The sequence below is a fragment of the Eubalaena glacialis genome, chromosome 3 (genome assembly GCF_028564815.1).
Source record: "Eubalaena glacialis isolate mEubGla1 chromosome 3, mEubGla1.1.hap2.+ XY, whole genome shotgun sequence".
Classification (NCBI taxonomy): Eukaryota; Metazoa; Chordata; class Mammalia; order Artiodactyla; family Balaenidae; genus Eubalaena; species Eubalaena glacialis.
Window position 1 is genome coordinate 128,873,435 of NC_083718.1, and position 11,602 is coordinate 128,885,036.

The following is an 11,602-nucleotide window of genomic DNA, read 5'->3' on the forward strand; positions in this document are numbered from 1 at the left end:
GAGATCATTCAGGTCTTCTGACCATATGTAATCCGCATATAACATCATCATGTATTTGTCACATTATTTTGAGTTATCTGTTTGTTTCTCAATACACAGGTATCTTCTCAAAGATAGGACTTATGCTTATGCATCTCCAAGTCCCGAATATGGTGCCCAGAACATCGTCAGTGCTCATTTAATATTGGTGGAACTGTGAACCAAGGGCTCTGCACCAGCCAGTGGGAACAACGGAAGTTCAATGCCAAGCAACAGGCTCCTGGGTGGCAGATAGCACATCAGCCTGACGCACATACTAGATAATGTATAAAATGAAGACAGAATGAGGCGAGTAGACTGTAATAAGGAAAGAGAATTGGCTACAAAGAACGAAATAGGTAAAAAAATACATTTAATTAATCACACAACAAGAAACCCAGAGGCAGGGCAGTTCCAGGGTTTGTACGAGTGACTCAGCAAAGTCTAGGACACAGAATTTTCCATATTTCTTCTCAATTCAGCATATTATCAGCATTCACTCTTTTTGGTTGCAAAGTAACTACAGCAGTTGTAGGCATTATATTCAGATACAACATGTTCTGGCAAAAAAAAAAGAAGACAGAGCATTTCTTTTTGTATTGGGAAGGAAAACCTTTTCTAGACCTCAGGTGCAGAGCCCAAGTACCGTCAGTCACATTAGGGTCATATGTCCCTGCCTTATCTGCAATGTGGGCTGGGAAAGCTTAGGCATTTCCAGTTTATATATTGGGGGAAGTCTGTTCTTTCAAGAAGGAGGAAGCAGTGGCGGTGTGAGTAGGGGAGATGACTGGACAGTAGCCAACAAATAACATCCTTAAGACAGGTTGAAAGAATATTGATCACAAAGAGGATTTGAAGGCCTGGGAAAGCCTCAGAATAACTGTCTTGCCTACTGCACCACCTGTAATCCCACTGAACACACCAGGCATGTTGGTCCTGTGATTTAATCTATAGTTGATTGTAACAGGGTGTACATCTAAGGGCAGTCAGTAACATGTCAGTAACATATGACATGGTTCAAAATGATAACCAAACCGACTAAATTCTTTTTCAACTATTTATGTTAAGGATATTTGTAGCAAGGATGATATATTCCCAAATAGTGCTTTGTCCCTGCACTTCTTTGTTTGTGTCTTTCCATTTATTCAATAAGACATTTGAAGTGCCTCAAGGAGAATTAGTATTGTTAAAGCAAAAATGCAAATGGGAAGTAGGGTGTAACTTTTCAATTTATCTGTATCCTTTAGTTAAATCTTTTTCTTTTATTTATTTAATATTAAAAAAAATTTTTTTTAGATGGGGACCATTTTTAAAGTTTTTATTGAATTTGTTACAGTATTGCTTCTGTTTTATGTTTTGGTTTTTTGGCCGCGAGACATGTGAGATCTTAGCTCCCTGACCAGGGATCAAACCCTCACCCCCTGCATTGGAAGGCGAAGTCTTAACCACTGGACCACCAGGTAAGTCCCCCCTTTTTCTTAAGAAATGCTGAATGAGTAACTTTTTTAGTTCCTTGCTACTAAAACTGCTGACCTATAACTTGGGATAAGAACATAGACATTTGAGTTTAATTTTTGTATGGTGTGAGGGTGTGTTCTAACTTTATTAGTTTACATGCAGTTCTCCAGCTTTCCCAACACCACTTGCCAAAGAGACAGTCTTTTCTCTATTGTATATTCTTGCCTCCTTTGTTGAAGATTAACTGACTGTAGGTGTGTGGGTTTATTTCTGGGCTCTCTATTCTGTTCCATTGATCCATATGTCTGTTTTTATGCCAATACCATGCTGTTTTGATTTGTAGTATTGTCTGAAGTCTTGGGACGGTTATGCCTCCTGCTTTGTTATTTTTCCTCAGGATTGCTTTGGCAATCTGGGTCTTTTATGATTCCATATAAAATTTAGGATTATTTGTTCTAGTTCTGTGAAAAATGTTATGGGTAATTTGATAGGGATCACATTAAATCTATAGATTGCTTGGTAGTATGGCCATTTTAACAGTATTAATTCTTCCAATCCAAGAGCATGGGGTATATTTCTTTGAATCATCTTCAATTTCCTTTATCAATGTTTTATAGTTCTCAGCATATAAGTCTTTCACCTACTTGGTCAGGTTTATTCCTAAGTATTTTATTTTTTTGATGTGGTTTTAAAGGGATTGTTTTTTATTTTCCCTTTCTGATATTTCATTGTTAGTGTAAAGAATGCAACAGATTTCTGTATGTTAATCTTGTATCCTGCTACCTTGCTGAATTCGTTTATCAGTTCTAGTAGTTTTTGTGTGGCATCTTTAGGATTTTCTATATACAGTATCATGTCACCTGCATATAATGACAATTTTACTTCTTCTCTTCCAATCTGGATACCATTTATTTCTTTTTCTTATCTGATTTCTGTGGCTAGGACTTCTGATACTATGTTGAATAGAAGTGGTGAGAGTGGGCATCCTTGTCTTGTTCCAGATTTTAGCAGGAAGGCTTTCAGCTTTTCACTGTTGAGTATCACATTGGCTGTGGGTTTGTCATAAATAGCTTTTGTTATGTTGAGTTATGCTCCCTCTATACCCACTTTGGTAAGAGTTTTTATCATAAATCGATGTTGAATTTTACCCAAAGCTTTTTCTGCATCTATTGAGATGATCATGTGGTTTTTGTCTTTTCTTTTGTTGATGTGGTGCATCTAATTGGTTGATTTGCATATGTTGAACCATCCTTGTGATCCTCGGATGAATCCAGCTTGGTCATGGTATAGGATCTTTTTTACGTGTTGTTAGATTCGGTTTGCTAATATATTGCTAAGAATTTTTGCATCTATATTTATCAAAGATATTGGCCTGTAATTTTCTTTTCTTATTGTCTTTGTCTGGTTTTGGTAACAGGGTGATGGTGGTTTCATAGAACGACTTTGGGAGTATTCACTCCTCTTCAAGTTTTTGGAAGAGTTTGAGAAGGATCGGTACAAGTTCTTCTCTGTATGTTTGGTTGAATTCTCCAGTGAAGCCATCTGATCCTGGGCTTTTATTTGCAGGGAGGGTTTTTTTTTTTTTTTTCCTTTTTCTTTTTTTACAGATTCTATTTCACTTCTAGTGATTGGTCTGTTCAAATTATCTGTTTCTTCTTGATTCAGTTTTGGTGAGCTGTATGTTTCTAGAAACTTGCCTATTTCTTCTAGGTTGTCAAATTTGTTGACATATAATTGTTCATAGTATTATCTTATGTTTTTTTGTATTTCTGTGGTATTGGTTATTATTTCTCCTCTTTCATTTCTTATTTTGTTTATTCAGGTCCTCTCTCTTTTCTTCTTTGTGAGCCTGGCCAAGATCGATTTTGTTTACCATTTCAAAGAACCAGCTCTTGGTTTTATTTATTTTTTTCTATTTTTTTTTAATCTCTATTTTATTTATTTCCTCTGAGATCTTTATTATTTCCTTCCTTCTGCTGACTTTAGGTTTTGTTTGTTCTTCTTTTTCTAATTCTTTTAGGTGGTAGGTTAGGTTGTTTATTTGAGATTTCTCTTATTTTTTGAGGAAGACCTGTATCTCTATGAACTTCCCTCTAAGAACTGTTTTTGCTGCATCCCATAGATTTTGTATGGTTGTGTTTTCAAAAACAAACTCAAAATGGCTTAAAGACTTAAATATAAGACAGGACACCATAAAACTCCTAGAAGAGAACATAGGCAAAACATTCTTTGATATAAATCATACCAATGTTTTCTTAGGTCATTCTCCCAAGGCAATAGAAATAAAAGCAAAAATAAACAAATGGGACCTAATAAAACTTACAGGCTTTTTTGCACAGAAGGAAACCATAAACAAAATGAAAAGACAACCTATGCAATAGGAGAAAATGTTTGCAAATGATGAGACTGACAAGGGCTTAATTTCCAAAATATACAAACAGCTCATACAACTCAATAACAAAAAAACAAACAAATCAATCAAAAAATGGGCAGAAGATTTAAATAGACATTTCTCCAAAGAAGACATACAGATGACCAAGAGGCACATGAAAAGATGTTCAACATCTCTAATTATTAAAGAAATGCAAATCAAAACTACAATGAGGTACCACCTCACACTGGTCAGAATGGCCATCATTAAAAAATCTACAAATAACAAACGCTGGAGAGGGTGCAGAGAAAAGAGAATCCTCCTACACTGACGGTGGGAATGTAAATTGGTGCAGCCTCTATGGAAAACAGTATGGAGGTTTCTCAAAAAACTAAAAATAGAGTTGCCATATGATCCAGCAATCCCACTCCTGCGTATATATCTGGACAAAACTATAATTCAAAAAGATACATGCACCCCAGTGTTCACTGCAGCACTATTTACAATAACCAGGACAAGGAAGGAACCAAAATGTCTATCAACAGATGAATGGATAAAGAAGATGTGGTATATATATACAATGGAATACTACTCAGCCATAAAAAAGAACGAAATAATGCCATTTGCAGCAACATGGGTGCAACTAGAGATTATCATTCTAAGTGAAGTAAGTCAGAAAATGAAAGACAAATACTATATGATATCACTTAAATGTAGAATCTAAAATATGGCACAAATGAACTTATCTATGAAACAGAAACAGACTCACAGGTGTAGAGAACAGACTTGTGGTTGCCAAGTGGGTGGGGGGTGGGGGGAGGGATAGATTGGGAGTTTGGGATTAGCAGATGTGAACTATTATATATAGACTGGATAAACAACAAGGTCCTACTATATAATATAATATATAATATAGAGGGAACTATATTCAATATCCTGTAATAAACCATAATGAAAAAGAATACTTAAAAAAAAAAAAGAACATGGGCTATTTGAGTACTAGCTATATGCCAGAGGACCAGGCAAGGGGCTAGGATTTCTGAATATCATCAACAACAATAATAACAAACACTTGTCAAGTACTTTACTCTGCCAGGCAGAGTATTATTTCTTTTAAGGCATACAGCAACCCTATGAAGATGGTACAATTATTACCCCCAATTTAGAGATGCAGTTTGCAATAGTCTCGGGAAAAGGTATTGTTGGCTTACCCAGCATCCATTCTCCCTGTCCTCTTTCTAACACTATTTCACTGTGTTCCAGCCTTCACTTCAGAAAAAGCTGTGATGCATCTAAGATAATTCCATCCTGCCAACATAGTAATTTGTTCCAGGCCTATGACAATTAGTACATGGCATTTCCTTGAACAGGAGGATTGGTTCAAAAATAGGAATATGATCCCATCTGGGCCAATGAGACACAAGGGGAGGTTGACTTGGGGTTCCTGCAAAAGAGTCTTCCCACTTGTAAGAGGTAGCCCTTGTTAGAGATGCCCACTCTTTCCCTGAACATGGTGATTTGCAGACACAAAGCTTGGAACTATAAGAGGTTTTTGCCATGGTATCAGGACAATTTTTGGCAGCAAATGGGTTACTCAACTAAGACTGGCTTACAAATTAGGAAAATTTGTTGCTTCACAAACAGAGGGCCTATAGGTAGATAGGGAACTTTGAGTTAATTTCTTGGCTAAGCAATGTCCTTAAGAGAAAAAAATACTGGGATTTTCCACTATTCTTCTCCCCCATGCTTAGCATGTTGACTTGATACTTGCACTTGTCTCCCCATGATGGCTGACACTATTCTGGGTATCACAGGTAGATTCATTAGTTCTTATTGGCCATGGTTTTATCACATGCCCATGACTAAACCAATCTCGAGCAAGATTAGAATTACCATGTTTGGTTTGACTAATTAATATTCCCCTTAGGCTCTAGAGGGTCAAACTTCCCTGAATATATAGAAAAACAAACGCTTGACAAAATCTGACCTCTCTCAGAAAAGATAAAGGCTGGTGTATGTACAGTCGCCAAGGGGGATACCAACCTGGTGACAAAACAAACAGATGAAGGAAAACACACTGACTTCTTGACGGGGGGAAATATGAGGAGAAAAGAGCCAGAGCCACTGGATTAGGCCAACCATGAAGGCCATCCTACCTTGAATTTCCAGTTATGTCAGTACATTTTCTTATTGTTTAATCTTCTTGTGTTTAGAAGTGGAGCTGCTGTACTGAATTAAGAGTATGCAGATTATGGTCTGCTGAATGAGGGGGCACAAGCCACCCACACGGGGTCAGCAGGTAGCTCCCTCAGCATCTGCGCTCCCACTTTCTGAAAGTGAAACTTACTGGGTTGTTTTGATTGAAAGGTCAGTTTCAATACACTCTCACAAAGAAAGTAGAATCACAAGATTTATTACTAACAGATCCCAAAAGGAGGCAAGGAGGGCAGGGGGTGGGTGCAGTGAGTCAAGGGAAGGGCAGAGTTCCACCCTAGCTCATGAGTGAGCAGGAGATGGAGAGCAGGGTAGCAAACACCTATTACTTATAAGGTGGTTGGGACAGAGGTCACTAACTTTTCCCAAGCTTAACACTAAGTGCTTATTTTAAAAGGTGCCCTGGGAAAAGCAAAGTGGGAACTTATATAGGAAATCCTAAACTCAAGTTCTTATCTAAAAGTCCAGACTCTGGGTATGAGCAGGGTTATCACACCATAAAATGCCTAGGTAGCAACTCAGAAAAACAGAAGTTGTTTTTCTCATCACACTTGTCAGAGCCAGGTTTTCTATTACTTGCAACCCAAACCATCTTAACTGGTGCAGAGGAAGAGGCAGGAGTCAAACAACATCTGGCTACCGACTCTACAATCCAGATCTCAACTACTATGCCATGCTATGTCCCCAGAACCTACATGAGCAATGAGATAGTGGCCAACTGACTTGACTGGCTTAACTGTATCTCTCTCAATTCTCCCCTTCAGGTTATAGCAAGAAATGAGGACCAGACATTCAGCTGCAGGTATGAATTTCCAGGCCTCTTTTCCTCAGTCCTGGATCTTGTTCCAATCTCCCTCATTGGCTTTTCTTCTTTGCTTTCTCTTCCCATTTCTTTCCTAATATTTCTTAGTATTGTCTGTACCCAAATCAGGCTTTAGCTTGGGGAAACCTAAAATAAAATAGTCAAGTAATGATAAGAATATTCAAGAAAAACAAAGCAGAGGGATTTGATGAAAAGGAAGATAGTAAACCATTTTCTCATATCACTGGGGAAAATTTGAGAAGGTCTTGATGTTAGTAGGCTATGGTAAGAAAGAAAAAGTGATGCAATTCTATTTTATTCAATCCATTCAGCCAGTATATATTGAACACTTACTCTGTGCCAGGCAATTTACTAAGCTCTGGGAATGTAATAGTGAGCAAAACTGATAATCTCTGCCTTTTTGGAGCTTGCATTCCTGTCTGGAAAACAGACCTTGACAAAATAATCACACACAAAAATATAAATATAACTGCTGTGGAGGAGAGGTATGCAGCGTACAGTTTAAAAGAGAAGTTACTGCAAGATGCAGTGGGACAATGGACTGACAGTAACAAAAGATAAAGATGATTGTAATTACCTTGCCAGGAGAGGAGTATCCAAATAGTATCACCTTCCTGCTAGAGTACTGTCTAGTCTAGTAACAGACATGTATTAAAAGAAAAATAATAAATTATGATATATCAGCCAGATAATCTGATTAAACTCACATGTTTGTCTAGTTCTCTTATATAAGTACTAAGGAGCTTCCATCCCTGTATAATTAGCAAACATTACAATGAATGGGGAATCTAGAATCTTCTAGATTGAGGGTGAGAATCTCATCTTCATATAATCAGGAAATTTGTTAGCACTCCCATTGGGGAGAAAACTGAGATTTTTATTTTGTTTGTTTTTAATATATTATGCAATTTCAGACAAAAAGTTGTAAAAAATAATAGAGTGAAGACTCATGAACTCATTATTCAACTTAGGAAATAAAATATTTCCAATATAATCTAAAGCTTAAAGTACCATATGCCTCTCCCTCCAATCACATTCCCTTTCCTAATACACAGAGGTAACAAGTATCCTAAATGATGTGACTATCATCATCATAAGTTTCTAAAATACTTACTATATAAATGTATGTATCCCTAAAGAATAGTTTCATTTTATATGGTTCTATACTTTATATTAATACAATCATATTGTTTATATTCTGCAACCTGCTTTTTCTGTTCATGGCTTTATATATATGTGATCTGTTTATATGAATGTATATAGATTCTGTTTGTTAATTTTCACTGCTATATATAATATTCCAACATATTCATTCTTTCTCCTGCTCATGAACATTCAGCATGTTTCAATTTGAATCCTTCTATCCATAAGCATGGCATGTTTCTCCTCTTAAAATAACTGAATTTTGGGCTTCCCTGGTGGCGCAGTGGTTGAGAGTCTGCCTGCTAATGCAGGGGACACGGGTTCGAGCCCTGGTCTGGGAGGATCCCACATGCCGCGGAGCGACTAGGCCCGTGAGCCACAATTACTGAGCCTGCGCGTCTGGAGCCTGTGCTCCGCAACAAGAGAGGCCACGATAGTGAAAGGCCCGCGCACCGCGATGAAGAGTGGCCCCCGCTTGCCGCAACTAGAGAAAGCCCTAGCACAGAAACGAAGACCCAACATAGCAATCAATCAATCAATAAATAAATCTTTAAAAAAAAAAAAAACTGAATTTTAACTTCTTCAAACTTGCTTCAAAAACATTCTATGGATTTTGCATGATATCAAAGAATGAGTACTCAACTGGTGTGTCAGAAGTCTAGCACTGAAATTCTGTATTGTTTAATATGTCACATATGTGTGGATATTTGGCCTGAGTATAATTAAAATGGATCTGGGGAGTACATCCCTAAAAAGATTTTTTCTATAACATCCTTAAATATTTTTTTCATTGTTACCACTGAAATTACAATAGCATGCATGCATGATTACCCTGTAGGCTCAGGAGAGGAAATGTGATAAGCCTTTGTTCCTATGCAGATATAAAGACAGGTCAGAAAGGGCTATCATTATTTGAATTCATGACATACCTTTCTTCTAAAGGTACTTTTAAACTATATAATTTAATTTTTCTTGAAAGCATTCCTGAGAAATAGAGGTGCTTTTAGCCCAAGTTAATAAGTGACACTGAAGTTTATTGGATCACCCCAGATCACAGAGACTAGCTTTGATTCTTGCTCAAAATGGCATATACTCAAACTAAGCTGTCTCATACAGCTTTCATCTTTGATAGAATAGTTAAAGCCTACATCATTTTAAGTTCTGGCACTAGAAAAGCTATTTCAGCAACTGAATCAACCAAGGCTCCAAATCCCCTTGGACAATTTTATCAGTTATGGTCCATTTGGCTGGCAGTAAAAGGAACCCAATGGCATAACAATAGGAAAATTTATTATCTCACAAAGGAAGAAGTCTAGAGGTAGTTAGTTGATTCAGTGGCTTATCATTGTCATCAAAGACCCAGGTTCTTTCCAATTCCTCTGTGCCTTTCTCAGGATCACATTATCCTCAGGATGGTAGCAAAACAGCTGCAGCTGTTCCAGGCATCACATCCAGATACAATAACATTCAGAGAAATAGAGAAATATATCTTCTTATAACTCTTTCTCAGGAATGCTCCTCAGAACCCCTCTCCTACCCTGACCCAGCCGACTTTTCCTCTGGTTTCATTGTCCACAGCTGAGTCACATGTCTATCACTCAAGCAAATATTAACAAAGGAAGTGAGGCTTATATTTCAGCCAATCAGGCCCACCCCTAGAGCCAGGTTTGGGGTGAGCTACTCCTGAAACACATGACTACATGCGGGAGGAGGAAATACCCAAAAAAAATCAAAGTTCTGATAAAAAGGGAGAAGAAGAAAAGATCCAGGTTAGTCAATCAACATCATCCAGTAGAGTCAGTTGTCCTAAACCTCCATTATACACTAAGGATAAATTTCAAATACCAAGAAAGTGAATTCTGGCTCTGCTTTAGCCCCACGAAAGATCTTTACAAACTCCCAAAAAAACTACCCTACCTCAAACCCCTAAATCCTGTTGACTTCTCATCCACAGCTGCTATGGTCTAATGTTTGTGTCTCCCCAAAATTTATATATTGAAAACGTAATGCCCAATGTGATGGTATTGGGGGGGGTTCTTTGGGAGGTGATTAGTGCCCTTATAAAAGAAATGCCAGAGAGCTCTCTAGCCCCTTGCACCACGTGAGGACACAGAGAGAAGGCATCATGTACAAACCAGAAAGCAGGCCCTCACCAGACATCTAACCTGCTGGCACCTTGATCTTGGACTCTCTAGCCTTGAGAACTGTAAGAAATAAATTTCTGTTGTTTATAAGCCACCTAGTCTCTGGTATTTAGCAGCCCAAATAGACTAAGACAATAGCTTCCATCAGCAAAAGTAGTCATCAGTAATTCGGTCATTCATGGTTTAAAATAAAGATGAATCTGGGCCTGAGTTGATTAACACTAAGAATGACTATTTATTGTCCTGTTTAGCGTCAATCTGATTTGGGGACTTATGTACATTAAATCTAATGTTAAATGGCAGACTAATATTCATTTGCTTGAAGAGCTCTCTAACGTTCAATGTAAATTTTAAAGTATATGGAATTAGATTAAATTACTGGAAACACTTCCTTCATTCCCCTCCCTCCCATCCCACAAATACAAACTGTTTAGTTACCAGACCAACTTGGAAAAAATAAATCAGACTTCAAGTAGGTATTTTAGATTAACCTGAACATTAGCTGTCTTTTTTGAGTGACAGCTAGGTATTTGCGAAATACTATAGATAAAACACATCCAGATACTCTGCAGGGAACTTTCCTGATCCAGTAGTTTGCATATACTATGCTTTTTTTCAAATTCACATATTCTTTAAAATAAGTGGCTTTTAAAATGCTGCCAATATACCTGAAGATGCCCGTCCAATTTAGACAGAAATTTAAAAGACCGCCTCAGTTTGAGTGAGGCAACTGTCAAAAATAAGAAGGTATCCAGAAATTCTAATGGTGAGTTTCTGGCCAGGTATACTGAAATATCTTCTGATCTGCTTCTAGTGCCAGATTTAGATGCCTATTAGCTAAACTGCAACCCAGGTCTTTAAATTATAAGGGACTTCCAAAACTGCAAAAGTTTCCCAGTAAGAGGAAACTTCTGATGTTCATGTGAGTTTACATGAATTTCTTCTAACCCTGTGATAAGCTTTTGTGAGCCTCAGCTATAGGCAGTGTGCTATTACACCCTTTCCAGGTTTCATGAATTCTTCAAAGTTGATTTGAAAATACACTTGGTCTCCTCACAGTGCTTTAGCATCATCTCAAAGACAGTTCTGCTTTTCACCCTGAAACAAGTTAAACATGCATTTCTTTCAAATACAAGTTTACCCCATTTAAGAATTCAAAAGTATTTTTGATATACACATATAGAAAGAAATATTCTTGGGCTTCAAGAAATAAAGCCTATAGATTTCATCAATGTACCTGAAAATTGGCCATTTGAAAGCTGTCAGTTTGCTTTCTTCTGGTATATTTGGAGAAGAGATGTCTGGTTGGGAAAGCCAAGTGAAGTTACTAGATTAGGCTCCAGCAGATTAAAGGAGACCGTCAATGACCTCAAAACCTGGAATGTTATTTTAAGCCATTCTCCTGGTTAATTCCTATGATTCCTTTTGCAT